Below are 18503 nucleotides of genomic sequence, written 5' to 3'. Positions count from 1 at the left end.
AGTATAGCATGTCGTCAAAAATCTCCAGAAAACGTCATAGTATAGCATGTTGTCAAAAATCAAGATAAAACATTATAGTATAGCATGTCGTCAAAAATCTCCAGAAAACGCTATAGTATAGCATGTTGTCTAAAATCAAGATAAAACATTATAGTATAGCATGTCGTCAAAAATCTTGAGAAAACGTCATAGTATAGCATGTTGTCAAGAATCTAAAAAAACATCATAGTACAGCATCTGGTCAAAAATTGCGAGAAAACGTCATAGTATATCATGTTGTCAAAAGTCTCAAGAAAACGTCAAAAATCTATAAAAACAGCATAGTGTATGGTATTATCATTACTATCTGTCCTGCATCTCTCTCTGTCTCTGTCTCTCTTTCTGTCTCATTGTGTCATACGGATTACTGTTAATTTATCATGTTGATCTGTTCTGTACGACATCTATTGCACGTCTGTTTGTCCTGGAAGAGGGATCCGTCCTTTAACCTCCCTGTTAAAGGTTTTTTTGGGGAGTTTTTCCTGATCAGCTGTGAGGATCCAAAGGACAGAGGGATGTCGTATGCTGTAAAGCCCTGTGAGGCAAATCATGATTTGTGATATTGGGAACTAAAAATAAAATTGATTGATTGAACTGATATGTCGTCAAAATAAAACGTCATAGTATAGCGTGTCGTCAAAAATCTCGAAAATTGTTACGTGAATGTCGAAGGGTTTTGTAACTCGCTTCCACTCCCCACTTGTTGGTTTGGGACGGCACTCAATGGCGGAGCTTCTGTGTGTACGCGGAAATATAGTGAAATTTGGCAGGGAGAGGGTGTAGGGGTGGTTTGGGAAAGGCTGCTAATGTACCAAAAAAAGAAAAGTTTTAATTTAGCCCTGCTGTTTTTATTGTTTATATTACTGTCTTTTTAATTCTGTTCTCTGAGAGAGCCAACTGAAAGAGGCCAAGACAGAGAAGTGCATTATGTAGGAAGAGGAGAAAGAAAGACAACAATAGGCCGACTGATGATGTCATGTTATTGGAGGACATGTTCAATTGTCACAAAGTCTTCAAAAAAAGACTAAAGTTTTAAATTAAGTCTGTTATTTTATAATAAACAGCTCAACTGAACATTTTTTGCCCGCCTGTTTGTCTGACTGACAGTTTTTCTGATCACTGAGAAAACGCTGATTTGATAACCAGTCAAAAAATAAATAACTTTGGAAGTAGTGAGTTACTTAAGCTATTTTCTCGTAGCTTAGCTTGCTACATTTCTCTGGGGATAGCTTCAATGTCGTGAAACTTTATTCTAATGTAGAGTAACTGGTAGCTTAATTCACTACATCTTCCAAGTAGTAGTGATGGCCAAATGAAGCTTCATGAAGCATTTTCTTTATTTTCTGAGCCCACTAGATGGCGCTTTTTGTTCAACAAAAGGTTGAAACCACACTGAATTGCCATTCTTTGAGCCTCTCTCTTTAAACCATGAGCGCCATCTAGTGGGCTCAGAAAATAAAGAAAAGGCTTCATGAGGCTTCATTTGGCCATCACTATCTAACAGTGCTAACTTCATTAACAGTGTGCCACTCAAAGCTGGGTGTTTTTTGGCTACATCTGCAATCTTTTCCTAACCATTACCGAGTAGTTCACTACTAACTGCCAACCCCCTCCTACCACTGCGTTTGTGCCAAACAAAGCCTGATGTTCTTTTGGCTACATCTGCAACATTTTCCCAACAATAAGCAGCAGTTTTGTCGTCTAAACCTAACTGCCAACCTCTTACATGTGCCGCCTCACCTGACTAATGTAAACCATGATCTTTTCCAAACCATAAACAACAGTTTTGTTGCCTAAACCTAATCACCAATCCCTTCTTACCTCCGTGTTTTTGCCTTTCACAGCTGGGTGTTCTTTTACATCTGTGATCTTTTTCTAACCACAGCCAAGTAGTGTTTTTGTCTTAACCTCACCACTGACCCCTTACGCAAGTTGCCTCATGTGACTCACGTCAACCACAAGCTTTTCCAAATCATAACCAGCTAATTTTGTCGCCTAAACCCAACAGCCAACCCCTTCTTACCTCTGCATTTGTGCCACCCAAAGCCATATCTGCAATATTTTTTCTAACCATAATTAAATAGTTTTGTTGCCTTAACTTAACTGCTGACTCCTTCTTACTGTTGTCTCTATCTGCGTCAAGATACAAAGCAAAAGGCTGCCCCCGACATCATTCTAGTAACACCTAGGGCGCCTACTCAAGCAGCAAAACAAGACAAGTAGGAATAAAATCACGCTAACACACGACTGGACCAACTTGCCACAACAAACCAAGAGAAGCTCGGATCACAGCACACATTCAGGTAATGTGAGTTAATTCTCTGTTCAGGTTCCTATTATTCCATGATATCCACTATGTGCTCTCGACATAATTGAAAAGGAGGGCATGGCCTCAATGATTTCTCGAGATTGAAATGAAGATTGAATGAAGAACTGCGGCACAATGAGCTGACTAACGCACACAATAGCTTCACCTAAAGGCCTTTGATAGATACATTGAAGGCAAACCTTTACAAAGGGTTTCATATGTTTCTCTATTTCCAGAGATGTAACACTACCTAACTTCAGTTCAATGATGCTGGCATGCGGTTTTTGTTCGTTGCACAACCCTTTGCTCAACTTACAACGGAACTCTCACAAATGATGGATCCAAATGGCATTGAAGACTTCCAGCTCTGACTGCTCCTTTATGTTAGAGTGCAGCGTTCTTCTTCATTTCATCCACTGACAAAAATGAGTTTCAATGCTGAAAACCATATTTCATTGTTAACTGAATGAGAGATCTGCAGGCTTTCTCACAATATCCACATAAGCTTAAGAGTTCAAAAGGCCAGTGTTTGTGCTTTTCTACAGATATACTTTTCTATAACAACGCTTTTGTTAATCTGTAGGTTTTTTTGGTTAGAACCTTAACAGGGAAAGAAGGGATCCAATGAACAGTTGATCAAGGTTCTTTCAGTGTACTCACATGACAAGTCCATAGGCAGACTGGCTGTCACGTAGCCTATTTGTGGGAGAAAAGTTTTACAAATTGCAATGCAGTATCTGTGAATTATGAATATTGGAATACCCGGGTTCTAGTTTGGGCTCAGTTAAGCATGACTGCTAAAATTCCAAATCCATGTCATTACAAAGCCTGCATGAAATTATTCCTCAAGAAGCAGTCAAGAGTGCCGTGTAAATAGAAGAGAGAGGGTTAAGGGGAGAGAGAGAGGGAGAGGCTGACACACAATTTTCAAGGACATTCCTGAACAATTAACTTGCGGTTTTAGCTATCTACCCCATTAGTCTTGGGGGTTTGGAAACAGCCATTGATTTTGGATGTCAGCCACTCTCATTTTATGGAAATTGCACTAAATGGCAGGGAAACAAAAACAAATTGAATTTTCTGTGCTGTTACTTGTAATGTGAAATTAGATATGTGGCCATGTGTGACTGAACAAGCCAGCCACAGAGACAGAAAGAGCAATGGTGCAGTATGGGTAGGCCACACGCCATATACATTTTGTTAAGTGCTATTGCTAAAGGGAGGATGCATGTGTGAGGTATAATAACAGGTAAGTGTGGGTGTGCAATTTAATTTCTCACTTAGTATTTTACCGGTGTGGATTTTGCTAACACTACGCAGGTTTACTTATGAGGATGTATTTGTATTTAGAGGGTATGTGAAGAAGACATTTCATTTTCTATATTTTAAAGCTCAGCAATTGAAGCATTAAATTTTTTCTCCAAGAAAAAGCCACTAAAACATCAGTTACTGTGACACACCGGTGCTTCCTCTTAATGCTGTACTGTTGATGTATCTTTAACACTTTAACAACTGCCAGAGGTGGAACCAAGTCACTGTTTTACAAGTCACAAGTCTCAAATCTTTGTACAGAAGTGCCAAGTAAAGCCCCAAGTCAACACAGTCAAGTCCCAAGTTCTAAACTTGAAATTTGAAGCCCTAAAGAAGTCGTAATGCGCTCTTCACCAAATGCCGTTTTTGACAACGGAGTAATGATAACTTAAATTTACAAAATTCATGAATGCTTTATTAAAATTTGTATTAATTTGTTAAAAAAGTTTGATGAAATTTGTGTCATTGGCCAACATGTCTTTTTTTTGTAGATTCAAACAAAGGACATTTGAGAAATAAGGCGTCAACTTGCTGGGAATGAACAGCGTTAACGTCAGTTGATTCAGGAATTGAAGGACATGAATTGATTTGTGGCACACTTTAAATAACTTCACTTTTTAAAGTTCGGGTTTGGGGAAAGGTAGCAATGGTTTCTAAGTCAAACGGCTCAAGTCCAAGTGAAGTACTAATTGGTAATGGGAAGTCACTGGTGTTGAAATCCAAGTCCACCTGCAAGTATTTGACTTTATCATTTTGAATCTAAAGTTAGCAAATTTGTGACTCTAGACTTACTTGAGTCCAAGTCATGTGACTCGAGTCCACACCTCTGGTACCTGCACCCAGATAATAATCCTACTTCCACTAATGATGACTACATGTTCTTTCATCAACAGGTGCAACAATGCAACCAGTCACCAGAATAAATGTTAGTATTGTATGTTTTTGCAAAACACAGATATGTCACATTTTTAAGTTTCATATTCAACCCTTTCATTAGTTTCACTTTTCAATTTTATATTGTGACAATGCTGTGATTAACATTTGGTTAGGTTTAGGCACAAAACTCACGTGGTTAGGGTTGTTTGAGCTTAAAATATCAGTTTGGTTGCTACAAACACGGCTGAAAATGTTCCACTGTGGTTAAAAAATACCTGCTTTTGTCGTTTCTTAGTCTACAGCAGTGGTCTGCAGTGGTTTGCTGCTGGACAGCCGTCTCCCCGAGGTATCACACCACCCTTTATCCCTCTGGCCTGGTAAGACTAACCTGATGATGTGAGCTCTACATTCTGTTTCACTCTCAGTATCAGTTTGACATTGATGCCACCCCAAACACTTTCAGTGGGTGGGAGTACTCGCCCTGACAAACAAACTCATTCAGCCAATCAGCGTAACAAAACACCAGGGAACATCTTCATCACCAACATGGCCAGTTGATGAATCAAACTTTCGCCAAGTCGCAAGAAGTGCAAAAATGTCTTGTCAACTGAAAAACTCCACAAGTGCAGACAGAGTCTATTTCTGTAATAACTTCACTTAATACTGTGTTTACTCTGCTAACATTAGAGTTAATGCTTGTTGCTTCAGGAGCAACTGTTACTGTTCTGCAAGCTGCAGCTTACATTTTACGTCATTAACTACAACACAGGCCCTGCTTACGTTAACAACTACAGAGCGGATCTCTGATTGGCCCGATTAGATTTTAATTTCTAGACAGTGTTTGAGTTGGCACTGAATACAGAGAGCAAAACAGAATATCGAGCTCACATCATCTGGATGGTTCTTACCATCTACCATCCCTCCTCCTCTTGATGAGAAACTCGAACTTGGTCTCACTCGGAAGTCGTCAAAATCCGCCGCTTGGTCAGTGACTTCTGGTATCAGACACACAAAAAAATCAGCCATCCTCCCACGTCGTCATGATTTGCGCTGATTTGTTGCCGTTATTGTTTAACGGTGATCAGCATCATCGGGGGAAACATGACGGGACAACACTGAAAGTTCAGGTGGCAGAAGTCTGAGCAGGGCAAATAAATCTGATTAAAACCCGTCTGGTCATCTGACTGCTGGTGTTTCTTGTCCCACCTGACTTCTTTTAAAAAAGCTTGCCACATCTCATCCCAGCAAGCAGTGTAGCCAATCGTAATGATACAGTATGAACCCGGAAGTCAGTTTCATTTCAAAACAAACGTGCTGGAGAAGCCAAACACCTACAGTCAGCGTGAAATCTTGCTTTTCTTTTCCACACTGGTGCTCATTTGCTTTTTAATGATGAGTAATTAAAGGGGATAGTTTAGTCTGCCACAAAGCCACAGCAGTTAGGAGCTTTACTCAGACTCACAGTGTGTAAAAGCAGGCATATTTGTGAGCACGTGTGTGTGTGTGTGTGTGTGGGCATGGATGTAATATTTACATGGGCCTGTCTTGCCAGACATGAGCAAGCTGAGCTGGTGATGTCAGTTTTTGCCCAGGGGCCTCCCGTCCCTCCTCAGACATTCAGCACTCTGACTGAGGCTGCGGGGAGCTCTGCCACTCACTGGCCCAATTCTGTCTCTCCATCTTCCTTTTCTCCTCTCGCCTGCCAGAATCTGCAATGCACGGATGAATATGCATCACTCCAAACATAGTCACACATACACACGACATGTACACACACACGCACACACACACATACACAGAGATGTGAAGACAGAAAATATGATTTTAAAAAATTAGATAACCCTTTATATGTAATTGTAAAGAAATTGGGTTGTTTGAAAAAGGGACTGGAAAAGGTTATATTAAAAAACAAGTAAGAGAAATGAATAAATGAGCATAAAATCCAAAAAGAAAGGAAAAGTTACCACATAAATGCTGATGACAATTTAAACATGTCGGGTAACGAATGAACTCCTGTTGTATTTTCTTTATTTTCCAAATTTTAAGGAGCCACATTTGAGAAATAAAAGTGTGAATACATGTGGAAAATCAAATATCAAATATCAGGGATTTATTTTCCAGTTTTGTACACAGGGGTTGTGTTAGCCAAACAATTATTGCCACTTACCAGTTTCAATCAAGGATAAATCCAAATGTAATTTGCTATTTTAACACTTTAAAAAATTGCCGGTGGTGAAACAACTTGATCCAGTTAATAATGTACAACGATGTGTGATCATGTGCCACGACATGACCAAAGTTTCACAGTTAGGTGGTGTCCAAACCAGAGCCAAGTCTATATCTAGGCAACTTGTGACTGGGTGACTTGGCGAGGTGAATACTCAGATTAAACAAATATTTGGCACGGTTGATGTATTTTTAAGAGAGCGAGTATCATCCGAGTAAAATGTGTCAATATCTGGCGTGATGAAGGAAAATCCTCATTTGGGTAGATGTGTTCAATCCTCAGCCCATTCTCACTCCCAGCTCGTCAAATACCGCCACTTTGTCAGTGATGTCAGTGTTACGCCGCAATTCCACTGGATGCGTGTCCGTTGCAGAACGGCTGTGCTGGTTATCCGCTGCGTGCTTGCTGTCCGTCAACACCCACCAGCTGCGTTTGGTGTGCGGAGCGGTGCAGCTCCGCCGGACAGCGGGAGTCACGAGGACCCACGAGATCTCACGAATTCATGCATAATCGCGCGATATAACAAGCTGTAGTTTCTATAAACAGAACCACAAAACCAGAGGAGTAGTAGGAAGACATCTGGGTGCACCTCCATGATTAACATCTCCTCGTCCATGGTGTCAACGGGGTGAAATGACGTCTGAAAACCTCTGACCTGTTGACTTCAGGCCTGCCTCCGCCCATTAAGACGTTTTCAAGGTGTAGTGCAGGGAAATATGATCCGCTGTGAACACTGTGTATTTTATTTTGAAAATTAACCGCATGTTTTATTTTGTTTCTGTGCACGACTTCCTGCCCTGCACGATCTGCTCTGTGCTGAATTGCTGCGTTGTGCTCCGGTTTCCGGCAAAAATAGAAGTCCTGCGTATCTGTTGCGGAGGGCTCCAGAGCGCCGCAGCTGTGACGGAGCTGGAACGCAGCACAGCCGCAGCCGGTGGAAGCACACACATTGACTAGAATTGAAACGTATCGGCTCCGCTGCCGTTCTGGAGCGCAGACACAACCCACGCGCATCTGGTGGAATTTGGGGGTTAGACAGCGATGCAGAGGCACCCTTTGCAGCAGTATGATAAGCCCTGGGTGGCAGCAGTTTGCAACGCCGCCGGCAAGTACTGTATATAAAGATGACAAAGTCTGTATAAGGAGGACAGGAGATGTGTTGGATGGATCAAACAAACTCTGGACTTTCACCTGGGAGCCAGCTGTTTGTGTCCTGTGTGAATTATAAGCCAAATCATGATGTTCTCTCCTAAACCTAACCGCAGACTTTTGTTTCCTTGGTGTTTCACCTCTGTTGTAAGTTTACTTTGAAAACACAGGATCAGCAGGGGCCTGCTACACCTACTGGTAGGTTAAGAAAGCAGTTACCAGGCCATTGATTGGCTGCTGTAATTCTGTTTCACTTTCACTTTGCCAAAACAAGATGGTTACTTTTGGAAAATGACCATGGTTGGGCATGAACATTGATTTCAAATGGGACTCAAACTCCTGGGTGAAGGTCCTGTGTTTGACCCATCCACCATCCCTCTTATCCACCCATCTGACTTATATGCAGACTTTTTCATACATGCGAGAGATAGTCCCATTAAAGCCCTTTCTGGCAGACAGTTTCATTCCATGGCCTGATAATGCCCTCCTCAACCTAACAGTAAGTGTGGCAGGCCCCCTACTAACCCATATCTATGATGCTTATCACGACAGATAAGGGACATTTAATGTCCTGATAACAGCCAAATTGGCTGACCAGTGATACGAGTCTATCAGCACAGTGCACAAAGCTTCATGGAGAGCAGGGTGCATCAAAGGTTCTGTGAAGCCTCTGGACACACAAATGACCAGTGTGTCTGTTGTTGACAATAAAACTCTCTCACAGATTTATGATGCAAATTCCATTTATATTAATAACATCTTGGCTCAACTATGATCACACACCAGTCTCTGCAGTAGGCAGATGCAGTCATTTAAAATAAGGGTATTTGATTTTGTAAAAGCAGACACACACAGGAGGTCCGACCTGTAATGTGACTTTAACAGTGCTGTTTTGCATCACCATTGCAAGACAGGATACAGTTGTATTTGTGTATGCAACACATAAATAGTCTATTTTCTGTTTATCACAATGGCAAAAAAAGGCCTTCTTGAAACTTGTGCAGCCATGTCGGACACAGTGGCAGACTAGATGAACTACAGCTGTAGCCTAACAGGCAGCTTCTCATCAGCTGACTTGTTAACGTGGATGCTGAAGTTTCCAATGGGAACTTAAATGCACCACAGATCAACAATCTCCAAGACAATCACAGAGTCGCCTGAAGCAAACTTTTTGAATCAAACGTGGAGCTAAAGCATGCATAAGACAGAAGAATGATGCTTGTATATTATTATAAAAGATGAATGAGTGAAGAAGAGGAAATTATCTCCTCTTTAACATCTCCAACCAGAGGGAGAAACGTCTGCCAAATACCACATGTACGTGTAGTGCTACATTCACTTTCTGCTCAAACTGTAGTGAAAAACCAACAATTTGACACTGATTTTAGTAGAAAATGAGTGTAAAATAATCTGCCAGGATATGGATCACTAACTACATCAGCTTTTACTGCCTCAGCTTATTATTATGTGATGATAAGTGATGCAACCATTATTTTTCCCCCTGTTGGAGAGTGGGATTAATGAAAGACAAGATAAAAGTTGCTGTATTTGATTGATAAAACAAAATATATATTGTGTAACAGTTTCCTAATAACCCTTGTATTAAGTGTCCTGATTTCTTTGCACATATTTGGAGTAAAAATATAATTAAATTGTAAGAAAGGGGTGTGGAAATGATCGTAGTAGTGTTACCACAGGCTCAGTCAAGTCAGTTTCATTTATATTCTGAGTCAGTTTGGGAAACTGCAAATTTGACTACAGTACAGTATCAACTAAGATTTGTCCTGCAGTATTAGGCTTTTTTATTGGCCTACAAATGTTTGCCCTGGGCCCTCTAAGAGGTTAATCAAACCGCGTGTGTGTCATCACTATGCTCAGAGATAAGCTGCTAAAGTAAAAGGTGAAACGATGCCTTTATTGTAATTTTAAAAAAAAAGTCTTTTGGGGCCTTGTGGGAGCAGTTTGCCTATTAAAATGTCACAAATCTGTCCTGACGCTGTCAAAATATGTAATTCCAGGCCAAAGTGTTGGACAGACAGATGGACCAGCATCAGCATCCATATGTCCCTGTGTTGATAAAAATCAATGGCTCTCAGCAATATTAGTTTCACTGTTTATACAGTGAACACGCTGGAATAGTGAAGCCACGCAGACACATACACAGAGACAAGTGAGGAGAGAAAATCTGAATGCCTGCGATCAATCTTGCCCTTTATAGAGGAAAAAGCTTTGAGGAAAGTGTGTCAGCCTCAGTAACAGGGGTAGTGGGGTGTCCATACATCAGAGGCAGCTGTCAGCCGCTGTGTCAGTCAGCTGCAGTGTTAAGAATGATCCATCCATATGCAACCTTTCTTTGCCAGCGGTTGACACGTCAGTCCAGCTTGGTGAGGCTTTTGTCAAAGCTGCCGTGCTAATAAAAGCCTGAAATAGCCTGTGAGTAAACAACAAAGACAGACTGTTAACATATTAAAGACAGATCCATAATCGACATCAGGTGAGAAGAATGTAAGCTTTAGATCGTGTGGTGATTTCTGACCAGGCTTTCTCCACATGTCCAGTTGGCTTTAAAACACACACTGGATGTAATAATTCAGATTGCATTAATTTAATTAATCATTTTTTTGTGATGCTCAAATTTGCCTCAGAGCTTCACAGCTGTGGCACTGATAAGTGTCCAGCAAAAAGTCTTGCTGGGCCCAGGGCCATCGAATTACCTGCTTTTTCTATCGTCTGCTGCCTCGCCGTGTGCTGTTGCTGAAGGTTGGCTGACTTATCTACAGACAAACCTATGTGCATCTGAAGGCTGTTTGAACGTACTTGGTGTTTCTCAACGTAAAGGTTACCTCCTTGGTAGGACAGGTCCTTCCAGAGGTGAGGCAAGACTTCTTCCTAGTATTCTACGAACATACATTATAACAGGCTAGCAAGTGCCTAGATGGGATAGATAGGAGTTTTCATGCAGTGGTCAATTTTGAGATTTTGGGCTAGTTTACTCCTTTGAATGTATAATTTGAATGTTTTCTTTATAGCAGTTTGAAAGAATACATATTAGACATTTATTTTATTACATGTTGTCTCCTTGCGGCAGTACGTTTCTCCCGAATTTACCAAAAAGTTAGCATTCCAACGCGACATGCAATATTTTGCCTGTTCACTGAAGACTCTCATGACCGGTATCGTTGTAAAGCTCCGAGTCTCCTGCACAATGCTGTGTAACCCAAATAAAGGCATTTCCTTTCTATCAGTAACCAATTGTGAAAGTGCAAAGGGGGATTTAAAGCTAATGACGAAACCTCATTGGCTACTGCTGGTTTCTGCTAACGTGATTCGCTCAGACGCATCAAGAGATGTGCTCTGACACGTCCGACTTTAGCTTGCCGCGGGACCTTTGGAAATCGAAGTTGCCTCCGAAAATGCCTCCGAAAGTGTCAAAGAAAAGACAACAGCAATTGCTCCTTGCTAGGGGGAAAAAGGGAAACCAATCCAACAGAGAGAGGCCCCGTCTTCGGTTCTGGCAAATCATGCACAAAGACCATACCCGCTGAAGATACACACATGCATCAATTAAAATTCTCTGAAGGAAGGACTCAGTCATTGGTAGAATTCGAATGATCCTTAAGATTGGAACAGTCCTGCGGCGGGATTTGATGATGTATCGTCCTTGAATTTTCAGTCATTTAAGGATCCTTCCTTGACTTTGAGAAGAACCATTTGTTTTGGTTATCTGGACCATATTTGGAAGGCTCTCAAGGTGAAACTTTCTATGATGCCCGTGTCTATGATACATCATAGCCATACTTACAATGCCTGATAATCTTATAGCTTATAGCATCTATGTGTATATAAGTATAGAATAAAAAAAGACAATAATGATCAAGACAACAATATTAAAACTGTGTTTTCCAAAGCATGTTTACCACTATTATCTTAGTCAGTAACGTTCTTTCACAGAAAATCCTACAAGTAATCAGCTGAGTCTAGAACCAGAAGGAAGCAGACACGTCAGAAAATTGCCCTGAGGTCCAACTCTACAGTTAGGCACAGAGGGGTAGTGGTCTTTAACCTGTACACCGTGGCTGTGTTGCACTTGTGCAGCAAAGAATCCAAATCTCCACCATGTTTGGGCAAGTTAGGGCGATGTGATGTCGGCTTCTTTGTGGGACTTTGGGTTGGTGACTTGTCTTGTATGAACTTTTTGTGCAAAAGCTTTTTTATACGTATATTTACTGACTTTATGCATCTGGAGAATCATGTAGATGAGACATAACTGGAACATGTTAACATATTCTCAACTTTGTCTTTTTCTATATTTACATGTGTGTTCTGAGGGCCTTGAGGGAATTTCTTCAAATTTGGCACAAACATTCACTTGGACTCAACAATAAACTGATTAGATTTTGGTGGTCGTGGGTCAAAGGTCAAAGTCACTCTTACCTTGACTGTCTAATTTTTTAGATCTCAAGAACAGCTTGAGGGATTTTCTTTTTTTCAAGTTTAGCACAAACGTTCACTTAGACTTAATGATGAACTGATAAGAATGGTCAAAGGTCAAGGTTACCTGTGACCTTGCATCTGTCTCATTTTCATCAAAGTATTATCTCAAGATCACCTTAAGAACATTTCTCCAAATCTGGCACAAACGTCCACTTTGACTCCAATTTAAGTAATTTGAATTTGGTGGTCAAAGATCAAGGTCATTGTGACTCTGTCTGTGGCATTCTTGTGAACACAATATCTCGAGTGCACCTTAAAGGAATTTATTCAAATTTGGCACAGAGGTCCACTTGGACTCAGCCATGACCTGTTCAGAATTTGGTGATCAAAGGTCAAAGGTGAAGGTCACTGTGACCTCACAAAATATGCTTTTGGCCATAACTCAAGAATTAACCACTAATTATAACAAAACTTAGCACAAAAGTCTAACAGGATATAATGAAAAAGAGATGACATTTTATATCCAAAGTTCATGTTCACTGTGACATCATAATGTTCTGCAAAAACACTTTTCTAGCCATCATTCAATGTCATATTTCAGGAACAGAGGGGTCCGATACAGAATTAGATGCACTATTCTTGGGTAACCACCTTGAAACTGTGCTGATTTTATAGATCCTCTGTGCTGCGGGGGGAAGATGTGTGTGAAGCATCCATGTTTTCACAGACACAGATGTAAAGTGTAAGTGCAATTTGAGTGGTTTGTGGAGGCATACAACCACGAGGCGGTAATTGTAGTTTTGTATTGCCTTTTTTTGCATTATACATTTTTTCAAGCAATGTGAGACATATTTGAATTCATTTTCATTTCATCTTTTTATTTGTTTTATTTTTGTATTAAACAGTCCCTTGAGATGGAAATATCTTTCCCGAGGCAGACCTGGCCGAGACAGCACACCAGTTACAGTTAAATAAAAATAAAACACAACAGACAGAAAATATAATAACCAAACACGCAAGGAAGAGACTAAATCCAGCAGTTGCATGGTTACATGGATTTTTAACAAGGCTTTAAATGTTTCTAAGGGGACTAGATTATTAAAATGTATTATGCTCTGCAGATTATTCCGAGTCCAGGGAGCAAAGCAGGAGGTTCTTTTTTTCTCTACAGATCTGTGCAAACCTTTGGAACCTGGTAACAAAACCACCTGCTGGAACGAAGCTGAAAACTGCTGGAGGTCTGCATCAGGAGATTACATATACATTATACGACCTTTAATATTGAGTTGTGGCATTTTTGCAAAGATATATATTCATATCGTGGATCCTTTTTCTTATGTTGGTGCAGGACTTTTTCTGCTTTAACTTTTGCCTTTTATTTTCAGGGTTGCACTGGTTAATTTCCTGATCATGTGGATTGCTATCTTTAGTTGATTGCCCTGACTTATGTTACAGTAGAAATAAATGTGAATCAGGTGACTGCTGTATTTTATTCTGAAGAAGGCAGCCGGAATGTTGATCTTCATTAGCTGAAATAAAAGCATCAGAATTATTAGTATGCAGCTTTCCCATTGTTTTGTGATGCCTCTCTGTGAGCCAGCACCTCACTACAATGTGATCATGTGCATTTTCTTTCAGTTTCTTAGACTTAAATCAAATCTGCTTTGGTGACACCGCCTCCATGCAAACCATCCTATACATGATGAAACAAAACATTTGACGCAACTAAGCAGACTAAATAATTTATTCTAATATTTATGATTCACTTAAGGACCGTAATCTTTCCCAGTGTAATGATGGGTTTAGATTTAAGTGTTGTCACAGAGCACTGCAGCAGCAATATAATAAACCTTTTTATGTTCCAGTCACAGCTTTGCTAAACAATGGCTGAATACACTGTTTTCACCTTACTCACACAAACAGACGCCTGTTCTTGTTAATACACATTAGAGTGACCTCCTCCTGCTCTTCCATTGGTCAGACCCACTCTATCCAAGCTCTCTCATTGGCTCGCGTGATGACCAGTGCAGCCCAATCAGTGAGTTATGACAGAGCAGTTACTCTAGCTGCGATGACTCATATCATGGCGTGCTGAGTCTGTTTTTACAATGCAGTATTGCCTCTGACAATAGACTTGTGAACTGAAAGGGGTTATTTCAGGCATCCAGGACTTTATAAGTACAAGGCCCATTCATTTGCTGCATACAAAATGTAGATAGCAACTGCATTGAAAAGAAACCTGGTTGTCTGATAAAAAGTAGAAGGTATATCACTGGAGTTCCATATATAACAACTCTGGGAGAGAAGTTACGTACGACCCCAAGGAACTTTCTTTTAAGACATCCAATCAGGAGTTTCAGTGCCTGGAGAGAGTCACCTTTCTACTATCATCCTACTTTCTGCACATAATATGAGTTCACTGTTCAGATTCTGGATCAATTTTGGATGATTTAAACAGCTATGCTACGGTATTTGTCCGTGATAACAGCAACAACATCCACATCCTTAGTTAGCTGCTTCTCTAAAGTACTGGTCACTGAGGCCCATTGGAGCTGTGGTATTTAGAGACATTTTATTAGGGTTATTTATCAGACACAAAGGTGAATCATTAATAAGCAATGAATCCCACACATATGCAAAAGTTTTTGTTTTTTTTAGGGAAAGTAAAACAACCTTATGTAGAGAAAAAAATAAGAAAAAAACAGAGCTGTGCAGAAACAGACTAACAGCTACACTCTTATATTGGTTTGATATGTAAGGGTGGAACAGTGGTGCCTTTTGTGTGGAGTTTGCATGCTCTTCCCCTCTCAGTGTGGGTTTTTATCTGGGTCCTTTAGCTTCATCCCACAGTCCAAAGACATGCCGGTTAGGTTGATTTTTGACTCTTAATTGCCCATAGCTTTGGATGTAAGCATGAATAGTCGTCTATCTATATGTGTCAGTCCTGTGATAGTCCGGCAACTAGCGATGGCCAAATGAAGCCTCATGAAGCATTTTCTTTATTTTCTGAGTGCACGTGCGATCAGCATTGGCGCCCAGCATCAGGGGGAAACACGGCAGGATGACAACGAAAGTAAANTGTCCAGGGTGTACCTTGCCTCTCAACCCAGTCTCACACTAAAGTCACTGAAATCAAGTGCGTGGTCAGTGACTTCATGTGTCAGAAACCTATGAAGACAGCTGTCCTTTCATGTTGGCATGATGCACGTGCGATCAGCATTGGCGCCCAGCATCAGGGGGAAACACGGCAGGATGACAATGAAAGTAAAGGCGGCAGAAGTTGAAATAGGCTGAGTGGGAGGGGTGGCGGATGGGTCCAACAACCACTGACTTTCACCTGGGAGGTTGGTGTTTGCTTCCTGTATGATTATCAAACCAAATGCTGTTCTTTTTTCCTAAAATCAACCACATGTTTTAGTTGTTGAAGGAAAAAAACGTCAGTTGGCAATGTTGTACTGATGTAGTGCATTTATTTCAAAAGAGACTGTTTGCAAACACAAAGCGAAAGTGTATTTTTAGAACAGACAATGCATGTAACAGGCAGAACTTGACACGGTGTCCCAGAACGTCAACAACCAACACACTTGGACACTGTAAAGTCCATGTCCACCTGTGACCCTTGACAAGATAAACCGTTACAGAAATTAAATTAATTGTTATGAAACATGAACATGTTACTAACTCATACATACCCTACCTTAGCATACGTCCAAGTGCTTTCTCTATCAGGGCCAATGTGTTCATCTACAGCATCGTATTTTATCAGATTTCATACTAAATTCAAATGTAGTGAAGTAGAAATAGAAAGTGGCATAAGATGAAAATAATATACCTTACTTGAGTAAATTAATTTACTTACTTATCACTTATTTGGTCAATTATTTGCAACTGTATACTTCCACAGTATTCCACTTCTACTAAGAGGGATGCAGGGACTTTGCTGTAACCGAATTAACCTTTTATTAAACCGTCACACAGTAACACAAACTAACTGATTGAGGCACTCCCATGTTCAGCGAGGTACAACTGCTGTTTCTGTCAATGTCGCCTGTCTTTGAAGAGGGCAAAGGTAAGTTTCACTTTCTGTCCAGTTCCCCGTCAGAAGGGGCTGTTTGTAAAGTACTGAACATTCGACTGGATAAATGAGACTTGGGCTGAATTGTCTGAGTTGAGTGAGAGTTTTTGGATGGATGTAATGATATGGTTTTGCTTTTGTTAAATGCAGACTGCTATGACTTCGGTTCATGAAGAATTTTCTCCATATTGAGATTCTTTGATGATCTATGGAGGCGTGTGAGGAAAACAAAATTTTCTTCACAAATTCTTCGTAACATTGTGTGAGTTACTGATATACAAGTGGTCATTTGGGAGGTGAAGTATTCCTTCATAAAGACTTCAACTAAATCTAAGTCCACTTTGTTGGTTGTACTTCAGTACTGTTGCCAAAGTAAAATGCAAAAAAATATTAAACTGCAGTATTCATTGAATCATTCTCAATGACAAATACAAAATGTGTCAATAAGGCTCAATAAAAATTACTAATTACTTAATACACCCCTTGAACTATTCAAGGCTAGTTCCAAACTTGCTCCTGCCCCTGGCCCTTTTCTCTGCCAGAGGTCCATTTTGTTCCATGAAACTCCCCCTTGGCTCCCACTTGGAGTGTTGGCTGTGAGCCCCTGGCCAGCTGTGACAGATGCCTTTACTGCGGGGATAGATTATCCAACCCCACACTCCTGCCCTTGACCTCCTCACTCTGGCCAGGATCACAATTATCCCTCACCTCCTTACATTGCAGAAAGCAGTCTAGTCAACACACATTACAACATATATGCAGATTAATTACAAGTAGATTATGTAGGCTACAATCGGAGTATTTAGATGGACCCTGATGATCAGAATAACAGCCCAATCAAAATAAAGATGCCTCATATAACCACCTCAAGCAGAACAGACTGGCTCGATCAAGACCGATCGTAAGGAACTTCCAGGTTGAGAGGAATGGTGTAAGCCTCTGATAATCCATTTAATATTAGCCCTTAATACCCATGTAAATGCTTTATGCAATCATCTCTCTCTGATTGGAATAAATATATTCTTCTAGTGCATGTTTGCCCCATGAGAAGGTAACATTAGGGGGTGGGTGCACTGCACACTGATCTGACAGATAATCTTTCATTAATTCCAAAAATATTTGGCATTCTGCTTGTGCTGCATTCTCATGTGAGTGCTCTGATTAATACATGCATTCCTTGATTTTGAAGCCATATGTATCATTGATGCCACAGGTTGAATTGTCAAGTCACTGGAGATAGCATTTGTCTGACACTACCAGTACCAGTACCCTGTATATGAGACGTTCAGGGTTCATCAGTAAATTGTAGTGTCTGTTGTCTGCACGTGAGGTGTAATTTATAACAATGGAAAAAGCATTGGTTACACTTACACTACTTAGTAGTAAATAGTATTAACAGGAGGAACCACTTTTTCTCCTTCCATAATTTATGTATTGAATGAATGGGATTTTCTCAATAAGGTAGGAAAGAAAAAAACTACCTCTTCTTCTGTTTCTGGAATTTCTGGAAGATTAGATGCTTTCCTGTGGGGGAGCCACTTTGTGCAAGTCAAAAAAGTTAGAGTCCGTTAACATGCTTTGGGGCATGTAAATGCACAACTAAGTGAATCACGTTATTTACCGTTCATGTAAACAGTTCAATTAGAATCTCTAATCGACTTGATTTCATTGAGATTGGAGAAACACTGTCCATCTAACGGCTAATGATGGCCACATGACTGTTACCCGACCAAGCTGGGCTCCAGTGTGCCTGTAGCGGTCTCTGTTCCTGCTCTGATGGTAATGAGAGAGGTGCACTCAACTCAAGCTCCAAATCTGACTAACCTGTTATCTGTTCCATGTCAATGTCAGACCGCTCTGGGGACTTCCATTAATACTACAAAGCTCTGCTCAATATCAGATCCCATTCCAAGAAGTCATTTTTAGTTAATCACCTTATTACTCCATGCAATCTGGATTCCATGCTTTTAACTGAAACGTGGTTAGATAACAGTGGCGGAGCAACAGTTCTCTTTGACTCAGCCCTTCAAATTTCAATAGTATAAATGTTTTTCAAGCTGACAGGAAAGGTGGACACGGGGCTG

Source organism: Epinephelus moara, chromosome 11 (genome assembly GCF_006386435.1).
Source record: "Epinephelus moara isolate mb chromosome 11, YSFRI_EMoa_1.0, whole genome shotgun sequence".
In the NCBI taxonomy this organism is placed as follows: domain Eukaryota; kingdom Metazoa; phylum Chordata; class Actinopteri; order Perciformes; family Serranidae; genus Epinephelus; species Epinephelus moara.
This window is presented reverse-complemented; position numbering follows the sequence as displayed.